This window comes from Aquarana catesbeiana, linkage group LG05 (assembly GCF_042186555.1).
Source record: "Aquarana catesbeiana isolate 2022-GZ linkage group LG05, ASM4218655v1, whole genome shotgun sequence".
NCBI lineage: Eukaryota > Metazoa > Chordata > Amphibia > Anura > Ranidae > Aquarana > Aquarana catesbeiana.
Genome location: NC_133328.1, coordinates 265,116,382 through 265,130,510, shown reverse-complemented (window position 1 = coordinate 265,130,510; position 14,129 = coordinate 265,116,382). Strand labels below are relative to the sequence as shown.

At 48.4% G+C, this 14,129-nt stretch overlaps 1 protein-coding gene across 1 annotated transcript in view; it reads left to right on the top strand.

The window, feature by feature from the left end:
- The window catches only part of SLC9A3 (solute carrier family 9 member A3), a gene marked incomplete in the record, with an annotated part of 668,605 nt that overhangs the window by 343,589 nt on the left and 310,887 nt on the right, over window positions 1-14,129 (top strand).

Genomic DNA, 14,129 nt, shown 5'->3' with positions numbered 1-14,129 from the left:
TTGTCACCGACAAGGGTAAACAGCCAAAGACTGATGGCTGTTTACCACGTGATCGGCTGTGATCTATTCACAGCCGATCACTAAATGTAAACAAAGACCGGTTACTAGCTGTTACCGGCTCTTCTCTCCTCACACACTGTTTCCAGTGTGAGGAGAGAAGAGCCAGGAGCAGTGAGTGACCGATCTATGTGTGTATTGTAGTGTACTGCACCAACACCACAAAGAGAACCTGTCACATTGCCCCCCCACCCCATTACAGCTGTCACCCAGCAGTCACCACATCAGTGCTTATAAAAGTGCACCTGTCACTCATCAGTGCCCACAAAGTGCACCTGTCACCCATCAGCGCCCACAAAGTGCACCTGTCACCTATCAGTGCCCACAAAGTACACCTGTCGCCCATCAATGCCCACAAAGTGCACCTGTCACCATCAGAGACTGCCACCAGTGGTGCACCTGTCACCCATCAGTGACCATCGCCAGTGACCGCCATCAGTGACCCATCCGTGACCCTCATCTGTCACTTATTAGTCCCATAAAGTGCACCAGTCACCATCAGAGACTGCCATCAGTGACTGTCACCCATCACACGTCACCTGTCACCCACCAGTGACCGTCACACGTCACCTGTCACCCACCAGTGACCGTCACACGTCACCTGTCACCCATCAGTGAATGTCACCTGTCATCGATCACCTGTCACCCATCAGTGACTGTCACCTGTCACCCATCACCTCAGATTCTATACAAGTGAGGAGGCATTCCAGATCCTCTCCATGACTGATGAGAGCAGCGGGGAGTTCTCATTAGATTCAAATGCCAATTGTGAATCAAATTCAGCATTTGAACCGATTGATAGTAGTGGATCGGCAAAGGAATCAGAGGAAGAATGGATCCCTCCTAAAAGAGCACGGCGCTCTGGAAACCAGGCAGCCACCAGCAATATACCTCAGGATCAAATTCCCAGGCCCAGTACCAGCGCTGCTGCCAGCGATAGACTCCAAAAACAAGGGCCCAGTACCAGAGCTACCGCCAGCGAAAGGCCACAAGAAATGCCTAGTAGCAGCACTTCCACAGCATCACGCCCAAATGCCAGCACAGGAACTCCAACTACCAGCACTGGAGTGCCACGTCCCCCAAGAGCCAGGGCCGCTACATATCTCCCAGATGGTCTTGCCAATCCAACATGGCTGCCTTCCGACTCAGGATCAGTAAGAATTCCCCCTTTCAACGCACAGCCAGGTGTGCAGGCCAATTCCCAAAATGTTTCTGAAATTGATTGTTTTCATTTATTTTTGCCCAACACTTTGCTGCAACTCATCGTGGACCAGACCAATTTATATGCCCAGCAGCATATTGCCAACAACCCCCAATCTTCATACGCCCATCCATTTGAGTGGAAGGATTTAAATCTGGAGGAGTTCAAAATGTTTATGGGCCTCACCATAAACATGGGGCTTACAAAAAAAAAAAGAAGGACGTGCCTGTTGGTCCACCCACCCCATTCATCACATGCCCATTTATTCTTCTGTAATGTCCAGGTCCCGCTATGATAATGCGTTTTCTTCATTTAAGTGACAACACCCAGTGCCCTCCCCGCAATCATCCAAATTACGATAATTTATATAAAATAATATATATAAAATTCGCTAACTCGTTAATTTCTTTTCCCAACGATTTGCAGAAGTCTATGAACCCGATAAGCATATATGTGTCGATGAGTCCCTGGTACCCTTTTCAGGCCGGCTAGGAATAAAACAATAAATTCCTAGCAGAAGGGCCAAATACGGTGTGAAATTTTATAAGCTTTGCGAGAGAGAGTCACGGGATATCTTTATGCGTTCCGCATATACGAAGGAAGAGATTTCCAGCCCCTTGAGTGCCCGGCCTTCATGGGCACAACTGGTAAAATTGCATGGGACCTGGCATACCCACATATGAAGAAAGGTTACTACATATACCTGGATAACTTCTACACAAGCCTGCCCCTTTTCAAACACCTATACCTCGCACAAACCATGGCCTGTGGAACTTTCAGATAGAATAGGAAAGGCTTCCCACAAGCCATAGTAAATAAGAAATTGCGAAGGGGAGAAAGAGCAACTTTGAGATGCAACAAAGTGCTGGCCTTGAGGTGGAAGGATACCAGTAATGTGTACATGATGTCCACCATCCATGACGACACTACAGTTGAAGTTCAGAGAAGACGAGGTCCCATTGTAAAGCCAAAATGTGTACAAGATTACAATCTGTCCATGGGGGGGGGGGGGGGGTGGATTTCAACGACCAAATGCTTCAGCCCTATTTAGCAATAAGGAGGGCCCGTTTCTGGTACAAGAAAGTAGCACTCTATTTAATTAATTTGGCCATTTATAATGCCTAAATAATTTACAGCAAATCCACCGAAAGCCCTGCCCACTTCCTGAAATTCATAGAAGAAGTTGTCACGTCCCTCATCTACCATCAAAGACCCCCCCAGAAAACCTTTGCTCTGATGCTGTTAGCCGACTTCATGAATGCCACTTCCCGGACCACATTCCACCATCTGAAGCAGGCCGAAGACGCCATGTTGAGTATGCAGCAATAAAGGATTTCAAACAGATACCAGTTACCATTGTCCCCAGTGTCCCTCCGAACCTGGCCTTTGAATTGGTGAATGCTTCAGACTATATCACACATTCCTAAAATACTAGCCCATATTCTTAACCATTTCCCCATTTTCATCATCTGTGCTGACCATTTCCCATGCTTCCTCAAATAACCATGCCACTGCCTTCTACGTGAACTGACGCTGGCCTATTTTTTGACTATGCCTCTGCCAACCGTTTGGACTGCTTACATGTGAACTGACCCTGGCCTGTTTTACCAACTACGCTTCTGCCCACCACTTGGACTGCTTGCACGTCATCTGACCCTGGCCTGTTTTATGGCCTATGCTTTTGCCTACCACTTGGACTGATCTGTGGCCCTGCTACTGTAAGACACAGGGGTCTCACATGTGAGGGGCTCCAGAAATGTTTTTCCGGATGGAGAAAACAATTTTTTTTTGTCTCCGGGTTTCATAATTTCCGGATTAGGGTCTGGAGTCCGGAGGCTTCATAGAGATTTGGGTGGGTCGAAGCCTCTACCCCTGTGCCCCTGTGCACAGATCTTACCTGATTGCGGCCCTCAGCCTGCTGCTGATTTACTGCCTCCATCCCCCTGCCTGCAGCATAAACTGACCACACCTTTGTCTGCTACCTGGACTATGTAAATAATTAGCTGTAGCAAGAGGCAGTATGTTTTTGAAGGGCTGGAGAACGGTACAATAATGAGTGCAGGGAGGTAACAGTGTACCAGGACCAATATTATGGCTGTGCTGGCTGTCTCTGCCTGGACAGTTTCTATGGACAAATGCTTTGGCTGTGCTGATGATATCCTTGTGCTGACTATACACAATATTCCTGCCTGCTGCCTGGATAATTACTATTGTTGCTAAGCACATACCTGCCTGCTGCCTGCACCAATTCTCTCCTCTGGGGACACTACTAAAACCACAGGTAATACTTTTTTTTTTTTTTTTTCCCTTTCCTCAATAGAATTTATTTTGGAGTGTAATTTTTGGTATGTAAATGCTATGTGTTAGAAATATAAGGGCCTTCAAAAATAATAGGTTGTCAGGAAATTAGATGTGTAATTTATGCTTGTAGAACGCCTGAAGGTGCTACTTCAATGGTGGGCCTCTGTATGTGGTCAGGCTTTGTAAAAGTCTGACACATGTGGTATTGTCATACTTAGGAGGAGTAGCAGAATGTATTTTGGGGTGTCATTTTTGCTATCTTCATTCTATGTGTTGGAAATATCTTAAAAATTGACAAATTTGTGGGAAAAAAAATGCGTTTTCATTTGTTTTCCACATTTTCCAAAAACTTCTGGAAAAAAATGAACAGTTCAAAAGACTCATTATGCCTCATAGATTATACATTGGGGTGTCTGCTTTCCAAATTGGGGTCATTTTGTTGGCGTTTCCATTGTCCTGGGGCTCCAGGGCCTTCAAAAATGTAATAGGTGGTTGAGAAATGAGATTTGTAATTTATGCTTGTAGAACGTCTGAAGGTGCTACTTCACTGGTGGGCTTCTGTATGTGGCCAGGCTGTGTAAAAGTCTCACACATGTGGTTTCACTATACTCAGGAGGAGTAGCAGAATGTATTTTGTGGTTTCATTTTTGCTGTGTACATGCTATGTGTTGGAAATATCTTAAAAATGGACAAGTTTGTTTTACATTGGGGTATCTGCTTTCCAAAATGGGGTCATTTTGTGGGTATTTGTACTTTCCTGGCTTGTTAGTGTCTCAAGAAATGAGATCTTCAGTACATCAGGTGTGATCAGGTGTGATTTGCACCATAGCTTGTAGACTCTAACTTTCACAAAAACCAAATAATATACACTAATTAGGGTTATTTTTACCAAAGATATGTAATCGTATAAATTTTGGCCAAAGTTTATGAAGAAATATTACTAATTTGCAAAATTTTATGACAGAAACAAAGAAAGGCATTTTTCACAAACTTTTTTTAATTCATACCACCAAAAGAAAGCTCTCTTTGTGTGAAAAAAGGACGCAAATTTCATTTGGGTACAGTGTTGCATGACTGAGTAATTGTCATTCAAAGTGTGAGAGCACTGAAAGCTGAAAATTGGTCTGGGCAGGAATGGGGTGAAAGTGCCCTGTAGGCAAGTGGTTAAAGCAATACAACTTCATGGAAAGAAAAGTCATTATGTTTGGGAGAGCCAACAAAGTGCAGCTGGGAGAGTGCAGTCTCCCATAGCAATGGGAGAAAATGTACCAACCGGAAGGAGAAGCTACAGGGGAGAGGTTGCTCATAATCCCCATAGAGATGCCATTGAGTTTCTGAATGTTGGGAGAGTGCCATCTCCCTTAGCAACAGGAGAAAGTCACCAAGTACCATGCCTGGAATGTGGTCAACTGGGACACAGTTTTTTTTCCTCTTGTCCCTGGTTGTGGAATACAGCGGGAGATAATGTTACTGGACTTAACTCTTTGTCTGGAAGCCCAGATTCCTGTTTTAAAATGTTTGCAGTCACCCCTGGCAGTAGAGAGGAAATTCCTGTTGTGCCTGTAGGAGGTGCTAAATAGCTGGAGATGCCTGCTGTAGTTTCATCCTGTGGCCACCAGGGAGAGTTGGTCGGTAAAAGTGCGGCCGAAGAAAGTCGACATACTCAAGTGAACATGGCAAGACCTGTTACACTGATGGGTAAAAGTGTTGCTGTTGAAGTCATGGGAAAGACTGACTGTGTGATTGCTCACACTGAAGTGGAAGTGATCCCAACTGGGAGATCCACTGTTGATGCAGAAAAGGACTTTCCTCGTTCCAGTGCCCTGTCCAGTAGAGAGGCAAGTGTTAAAATTGAATGTGTTCATGTGAAACTTATTAAGGAGTATTACAATACTGCTATTCAGTTGACTAATGCTGATAATGTGATGTTTAATGAGATAAGGGTATGCTAAGCAGGATATGCTATTCCCCCTAGCAACAGTATATAAGGCTGCAGAGGTGTCCCTAGAAACCTCCAGGCAGCTCTGTATGTTGAAGCTGGAGGTTACCCGGGACAACTGTGGTGCTGCTCTGATAGTTAAAAGGGTACTTGACCTTGGTGATGAGAATATATTAAATGGTCAAACTAAAATGTCTGAAATGACCTATGATAGTAATGGGTTAATGCGGTCTGTCACTGCTGACAACAAAAGTGTTCATGAGTTTAATGAAGCGCCACCAGAGCAAGGTGGTGTAGTTATGGTATTGCAGCTTGCTATGTTTAAAAATGTATTGCCACAATTAAGTTTAAACAAAAGTGATATGTGCAATGTGTCTGCTGTAGGGTGACCACATTTCCAAACTGCCATTCAGGGACACCGCCCCCCCCACGCGCCCGCCCAAAAAAGATGATTTTTGATACTTTTTTTGCCAATTTTTGGGAAAAAAAAGCAAACAGTGGTAACCAGCAGCAGAACTGGGGGACACAGAGGAAAACTGGAGGGGGGGGGGGCAGCAGCAGAACTGGGGGACATGGAGGAAAACTGGAGGGGGGGTCGGGGGACAGCAGCAGAACTGGGGGACACGGAGGAAAACTGGAGGGGGAGGGACAGCAGCAGAACTGGGGGACACGGAGGAAAACTGGAGGGGGGGGACAGCAGCAGAACTGGGGGACACGGAGGGAAACTGGAGGGGGGGCGGGGGACAGCAGCAGAACTGGGGGACACAGAGGAAAACTGGAGGGGGGACAGCAGCAGAACTGGGAGACACGGAGGAAAACTGGAGGGGGGGACAGCAGCAGAACTGGGGGACACGGAGGTAAACTGGAGGGGGGCGGGGGACAGCAGCAGAACTGGGGGACACGGAGGAAAACTGGAGGGGGGGACAGCAGCAGAACTGGGGGACACAGAGGGAAACTGGAGGGGGGGCGGGGAACAGCAGCAGAACTGGGGGACACGGAGGAAAACTGGAGGGGGGACAGCAGCTGAACTGGGGGACATGGAGGGAAACTGGAGGGGGGCGGGGGACAGCAGCAGAACTGGGGGACACGGAGGAAAACTGGAGGGGGGGACAGCAGCAGAATTGGGGGACACGGAGGAAAACTAGAGGGGGGGACAGCAGCAGAACTGGGGGACACAGAGGAAAACTGGAAGGGGGAACAGCAGCAGAACTGGGGGACACAGAGGAAAACTGGAAGGGGGACAGCAGCAGAACTGTGGGACACGGAGAAAAACTGGAGGGGGGGGCCGGGGGACAGCAGCAGAACTGGGGGACACGGAGGAAAACTGGAGGGGGGACAGCAGCAGAACTGGGGGACACGGAGGAAAACTGGAGGGGGGGACATCAGCAGAACTGGGGGACACAGAGGAAAACTGGAGGGGGGGCAGCAGCAGAACTGGGGGACACAGGGGAAAACTGGAGGTGGGGGACAGCAGCAGAACTGGGGACGCGGAGGAAAACTGGAGGGGGACAGCAGCAGAACTGGGGGATACGGAGGAAAACTGGAGGGGGGGGGACATCAGCAGAACTGGGGGACACAGAGGAAAACTGGAGGGGGGGGCAGCAGCAGAACTGGGGGACACAGGGGAAAACTGGAGGGGGGGACAGCAGAACTGGGGACGCGGAGGAAAACTGGAGGGGGGACAGCAGCAGAACTGGGGGACACAGAGGAAAACTGGAGGGGGGTGTCCCTAGAAACCTCCAGGCAGCTCTGTATGTTGAAGCTGGAGGTTACCCGGGACAACTGTGGTGCTGCTCTGATAGATAAGAGGGTACTTGACCTTAGTGATGAGAATATATTAAATGGTCAAACTAAAATGTCTGAAATTGACTAAAATGACCTATGATAGTAATGGGTTAATGCGGTCTGTCACTGCTGACAACAAAAGTGTTCATGAGTTTAATGAAGCGCCATGTATTGCCACAATTAAGTTTAAACAAAAGTGATATGTGCAATGTGTCTGCTGTAGGGTGACCACATTTCCAAACTGCCATTCAGGGACACCCCCCCCAAGCGCCCGCCCAAAAAAGATGATTTTTGATACTTTTTTTGCCAATTTTTGGGGAAAAAAAGCAGAACTGGGGGACACAGAGGAAAACTGGAGAGGGGGGGGGGCTGCAGCAGGAGGGGGGGACACAGGGGAAAACTGGAGGGGGGGGACAGCAGCAGAACTGGGGACGCGGAGGAAAACTGGAGGGGGGACAGCAGCAGAACTGGGGGACACAGAGGAAAACTGGAGGGGGGGACATCAGCGGAACTGGGGGACACAGAGGAAAACTGGAGGGGGGGACAGCAGAACTGGGGGACACGGAGGAAAACTGGAGGGGGGGAACAGCAGCAGAATGGAGGGGGAGCATGCTCACTGTAACAAAGAAGTGTAACACTAACCTGGAAGTTTGTCAATGTCTAGCGGCAAACTCGCGGAGCTCGTGGGCGGGAGGGAGGAGGACTCGGACGAGGCTCAGGCCCAGCTCAGGAGGATAGAAGTTGAACTTGAACTGTGGAGAAGTCGGGCAGCGCAGGATGCGCTGCTGGCAATGTGCTGCTGGCGCTGCTGCAGGGGCTACTGGAGTAGTCGGCACCTCGGCGGTGGCGGGCGGCCCCGGGACTGTCTGGCACTGTCTGACTGTCACTGTGGACACAGGCTAGCTAGTAAGTGTGGCTCTTTCTGGTGTCAGACTCAGTGTGGTGTCTGTGGCTGAGTGAGGCTGCCTGGCTGGCGGCTGATCTCCCTCTCTCTCGGAGGCGCGCTGCTCAGGCTCAGCTGTAGTAGCCCGTAGGGTGCGGGTGCCCAGTGCTCTGACTGCCCACGTGACAATGTCAGCTGACGTCACTGGTTGCTAGATGCGGGGCGGCCTTAGCCTAGCAACCAGTAGGTATATGAGGTGTGTGTGTAAATGTTTATAAGGGTTAGGGTGGCGGAGTCGGACTGGTGCCTGGTGGTGTGTTTTTTTTTTTCATTCCGGGACAGTATATTGTCCCGGAATGAAGGTGCCCGGGACACAGGACAAATATCACAAATAAGGGACAATCCCTGGCAATCCGGGACACGTGGGCACCCTAGTCTGCTGTGGAGCCACTCTGTCCTGTGTCTCCTTGGGAAGTTGGAGCGGTACTGCCAGTGGCGGCTGGTGAAGTTTTAGGATGGGGTGCGCCAGACCCCGCCCTTCCTCTTTGACCCATCCCACTTCTCATATGCCCCACCCCTGATAGAATCCACCCACTCTGTCCTCTGTATTCCACTTGCTTCCACCCATAGTGTCTGGAGTATACAGCCCCAGAATCACAGTACAGAGTATACAGCCCCAGAATCACAGATAGGGTATATAGATCAGCATCACATAACATCACTAAACACCCCCCCCTCGGCACACTAACCACATGCACACTGACAGCATGACAGCCTGACAGCCCCCCCCCCCCCCTGCTCGCGCCACACTGACAGCACCCACTCTCGCGGCACACTTATAGCAAAAATTCCCCCCGCCACAGGAGGTCCAGCACTTACTGGGCTGTGGTGTTCTCTCCTCCTGTGTCTCCTTTTTTGAAGCCTATTAGAGCCTCTGGCTCTAATCAACAACAAGGAGAGGGGCGCCTCTGAGTATAAATCATAAATACATTTTGTTAAAACAACAATATCCACTCACATAAAAGTTGGAAGAGTTGCATTCAGGTCAGTTGGCTGGGTTGGAGAGATGCGGTGGAACTACAGGTCACAGCGGTTCCTGCAGGGCATGCCAGGTCCAGAGGGGATTAGTTCTTGCAGCCGGGTGCAGTCTATTTCAGCGAACAGTTCAACACAAATCCTGCTGAGTTAGGAGCCAGATTGTATCCCAGATGCAAGGGTAAGGGTTCCAAGGAGGGGGAGAGAGAGATGTGTGGGACGCCAGAGCATCCGTTCAGCCGTGCTGCTGCTCACTAATTAGATGGTGAAGAGCTTCTAGGAAGGAACACGGCTGGCCGAGCCGGGAATCACAAACGAGGCTTGGGGAGCAAATACAGCGTGGCGCCCGGTGATGACGTCACACGTATGTGACGCGTTTCAGAATAGGCTTGCCATTGGTGGACGAATGGCCGCATTCCTTTCTCAAGCATAGGGAGTGGAGGACACAGTGGGCTTAAATAGACTGAAGGGGGGCGGGGCCGGAAAGTCTGTGGTATACATAAAAAATAAGTAATGGGCGGCATAGAACGGCAGGGGGGATAAAGACAGAGGACCTTACAATGACATAGTGAAAAAAATATATGTATATACTTTTACAGCAGGTCTCCAATTAAGACAAAATATTGTTAATAAAACCAGGTAAGGTAAGATAAATTAAAAACAAGCATTTTAAAAACATCATGGGGGAATAAATCATAAAGTACAGTACAATAGAAATAATCAAAATAAATATAAATAAATATACAGTAAATACAAAAGACTGCCATAAGAGGTTATGTATTAAGACTGGGAGGTGACTATCAGGGATAGAGGATTCACAATTATAGTCTGCACCGTCTTGCGTGCGATATAGAATAAAACAATATAAAATTAAATAAAATAATAAATTGATCCCGAGGCTATGATTTGCAGAAAATATGGGAATGGACTATAAAATAGAGGGAATTATATATAAGAACTGATGGATTTTTGATCAATGCATGAGCCGCCACTGGGTACTGCGTAGTACCTCTGATGGGAGCACAGAGAAAGTAGACTGGGACATGTGAACAGGCAAAAAATCTGTGCGAACACCGTTAAAGTCTATGGGACATGAACATGAAAAATTGAAAGTGCTAATTTTAAAGGCTTATATGCAAGTTATTGCCATAAAAAGTGTACGGGGACCTGGGTATTGCCCCAGGGGACATGTATCAATGTAAAAAAAGGTTTTTAAAAATGGCTGTTTTTTCAGGAGCAGTGATTTCAATAAAGCAAAAGAGTAACAATAAAAATGAAATATTCCTTTAAATAGCGTGCCTGGGGGTCCCCTTCGTTTGCCTGTAAAGTAGCGCATCTTTCCCATGTTCATAACAGTCCCACAGAAAAATTACATTTCTAAAGGAAAAACTGTAATTTAAAATTGCTTGCAGCTGCTGGATCCCAGCAATATAAATAAAAAATCATTAAAAGAAATGGCATGGGTTCCCCCTCCCCCCGAGTCCATTACCAGGCCCTTCGGGTCTGGTATGGATATTAAGGGGAACCCCATGCCAAAATTGAAAAAAAAATGGCGCGGGGGTCCCCCCAAAATCCATACCAGTAATTTCAGGTCTGGTATGGATATTGAGGGGAACCTTGGGCCAAAATGTAAAAAAAAATGGTGTGGGAGTCCCCCAGGCACTATATACTCTGAACTGCAGTATATATACTATAAGGACTGCACTATATACTCTGCAGAAAAATTGGGCCTTAGGTGTTGGTAGTGCCAGAACCCTGTAACCCCTCAGTTACTCTTGATGGGCACAGGAATGGGCCCTGCTGTTAAATATTATTTAAAAAAATGTAATTGCATGCCCCTGTTAAACAGGGGCAGAAAAATTGGGCCTTGGGTGGTGGTGGTGCCTTAAACCAAAAATATTGTTGGAAGCTAGCATCATCAAGATTCAAGAGGAATAGGATAAGCAGCATAGGCAGTCTTCAAGGATCCAGATCTCTAGCAAATTCAATTAGTTACATCAGCATCAGGTGCTTGATAGCTGCTGATCCAGGACTGATTCATTTTTATAAATGTGAGCCTATCAACAGGGTCTGTGGACGCACTCTTTGATTCATTACAAACCCTCCAGCAGCACTGAATGTGCGTTCAGAAAGCATGCTGGATACAGGACAGGCCATTAGCTCCATTGCATATTGAGCAAGTTCTGGCCAGTGGTCCATCCTCAAGACCCAGTAACCCAGTGGATGCTCTGTTGGAAAGGTCTCAAAGTCTGCTCTTGCCCCTAGATATTCCTGCACCATATAATGCAAGTGCTGGCGATGGTTGCTTGAACCCATCAGACCTTGGTACTGAGGACCAAAAAATTTTTAAAGGCATCAGTCAGCCGGTCACCTTCTCCACCGCTCTTCCTCTGACTGAACAAAGCCTCAGAAACATGTTGTCCAGCACCAGGAAATGGTAACATCCTAGGGTCTGGAAATGCATTAAACAAACTTTTCTTCAAGGTCTCCTGAAGATGTTTTATCCTCTACTCCCTTTGCGAAGGCAGGATGAGTTCTGCAAGTTTACCCAGTAATGATCCCTCTCCTTGATACCACGAATCCTAGGGTCCTTTTGCAGGCTTTGCAAAATCAGTAGGCTATGCAGTGTAAGTTTGCAGAGGCATTCGATTCTAGGTTACTAAGGATCACATGATCCGTAACTACCTCCTCCCAGCCATGTACAGCTCGGGTTTCTGGGGACTGAAAGCTATCCCTTGAAGACTGCTGCTGAGTGTTATCCTCTACTTCCATGCTGACCTCCTTCTCCTTCTCCCTTCTCCCTTCTTCCTGATAAAGGATGTCTTCCTCCCGCTGTTCTGCCTCAAGTGCCCTGTGCATGATTCCACAAAGCATGTGCTCCAGCAGGAAGACTAGAGGGACAGTGTCAGTGATGCATGCATTGTCGCTGCTCACCACCCTTGTGGCCTTCTCAAATGGTTACAGGACAGTTCATGCATCCTTGATCAGTAGTCACTGGCGTGACAAAAACACCCTGTGCCATACTCGCACAGGTACTCATTGATGTCCCTCTGCTGTGTGTGCAGCCGCTGTAGCATTGCCAATATTGAGTTCCACCTGGTGGGCATGTCACAAATGAGGTGGTTGGTGGGCAGGTTGCATTCCCTTTGAATGTCAGCCAGCCGAGCAGTGGCATTGTATGACTGGTGGAAATGACCACAGATTTTTCTGGCCTGCCTCAGGAGATCTTGTAAGCCTGGTTACTTGGTCAAGAAACGATGCACCACCAAATTCAGGACGTGTGCCGAACATGGGTCAAATGTCACTGTAGGAGGGCGGAGAGAAGGCTGGTGCCATTGTCGCATACAACCATTCCTGGCTGAAGCTGGTGTGGCGCCAACCACCTGTGAGCCTGCCCCTGCAGAGCTGACAGAATCTCTGCCCCAGTGTGGCTCCTGTCCCCTAGGCAGACCAATTCAAGCACTGCATGGCATCTTTTAGCCTGACTACTTGCATAGCCGCTTGAGCGCTTAGGGAGTACTGCTGGTTCAGAGGACAATTCTGCAGAAGAAGCCATAGAGGAAGAAGAAGAGGGAGGGGAGCATACAGATGTTGTGGCAGAATCACCACCAGCTTTTTGGAGGCATGGTGGCAGAACAAGCTCCAACACTGAACCCTGTCCTGCATCCTTCCCAGCTGCCAGCAGTTACCCAGTGCATCGTGAAGGAAAGATAACATCCCTGCCCATGCCTGCTGAACCATGAGTCAGCAGTAATATGAACTTTACTGCTGACCGCCCTGTCCAACGAGGCCAAAACATTGCCTTCCACATACCGGTAGAGAGCCAGAATGGCCTTATGTGAAAATAAATGCTGTTTTGGAACCTGCCACTGTGGTATAGCACATTCCACAAATTCACCAAAGGGGGCAGAGTCTACCAGCTGAAAAGGCAGCAGTTGCAGTGCTAGAAATTTCACCAGGCTAGCATTTAGACACTGAGCATGTGGATGGCTGGGACTGAATTTCTTTTTACAATTCGGCAACTGGGGTAGGGAAATTTGCCTGCTGAAATCAATTGGTAGTGTACTGCTAGCAGATTGGCTTACTTGTGACACCAATTGCTATAACTTAATTCCTCTCAGTGCAGGTTTTTGAGAGGACTGGAGGTATAGTAGGGTTGGAGATCCCAGATGATGTGGGTATTTCAAGTGCTGTTGCCAACGGACTGCATGACACGTCTTCATATGTCTGGTCAAGCATGTGGTGCCCAAGCGGCTGCTGTTCTGGCCACGCTTGATCCGCTTCAGATATAGGTTGCAAACAGCAATCGTGTGATCTGCTGCACACATGTCGAAAAAGTCCCACACCAAGGAACTTTTAAAAGTCAGCGGGAAGTCAGCAGCGCTCTGCACCTGCAGAGCTCTGTTGTCACGACTAATACTTACCAAGGCCAAGATGCCGAGAGCGGCTCGCCCTTACAACCACGCGCACCCTGTCCCCCGGAGATGATACAGGGAGCAGGGGGCATGCAGAGGCACGGGCCTCCAGCAGGTGAGTACTCCAGAGGTGGAGAGCGGTAGGCTCAGTAGAAGTCTCCGGGAGCTGACTGAAGGTGCAGATGAAGGTGCCACTGCAGGGTCAGGGGATCGAGTGAGGAGTTACAGAAAGTCCGTGAAGCCAGCCAGGGGTCAGAACCGGGTAATCAGATAGAGAACAGAGTCCGTTATGGATAGCCAGGGGTCAGCACAGGTATCAAGCAGAGAGCAGAGTCCGTTAATGAATAGCCAGGGGTCAGCACAGGTATCAAGCAGAGAGCAGAGTTCGTTTATGAATAGCCAGGGGTCAGCACAGGTATCAAGCAGAGAGCAAGTCCGTTATGAATAGCCAGGGGTCAGTATAGGTATCAGGCAGAGAGCAAGTCCGTTATGAATAGCCAGGGGTCAGTATAG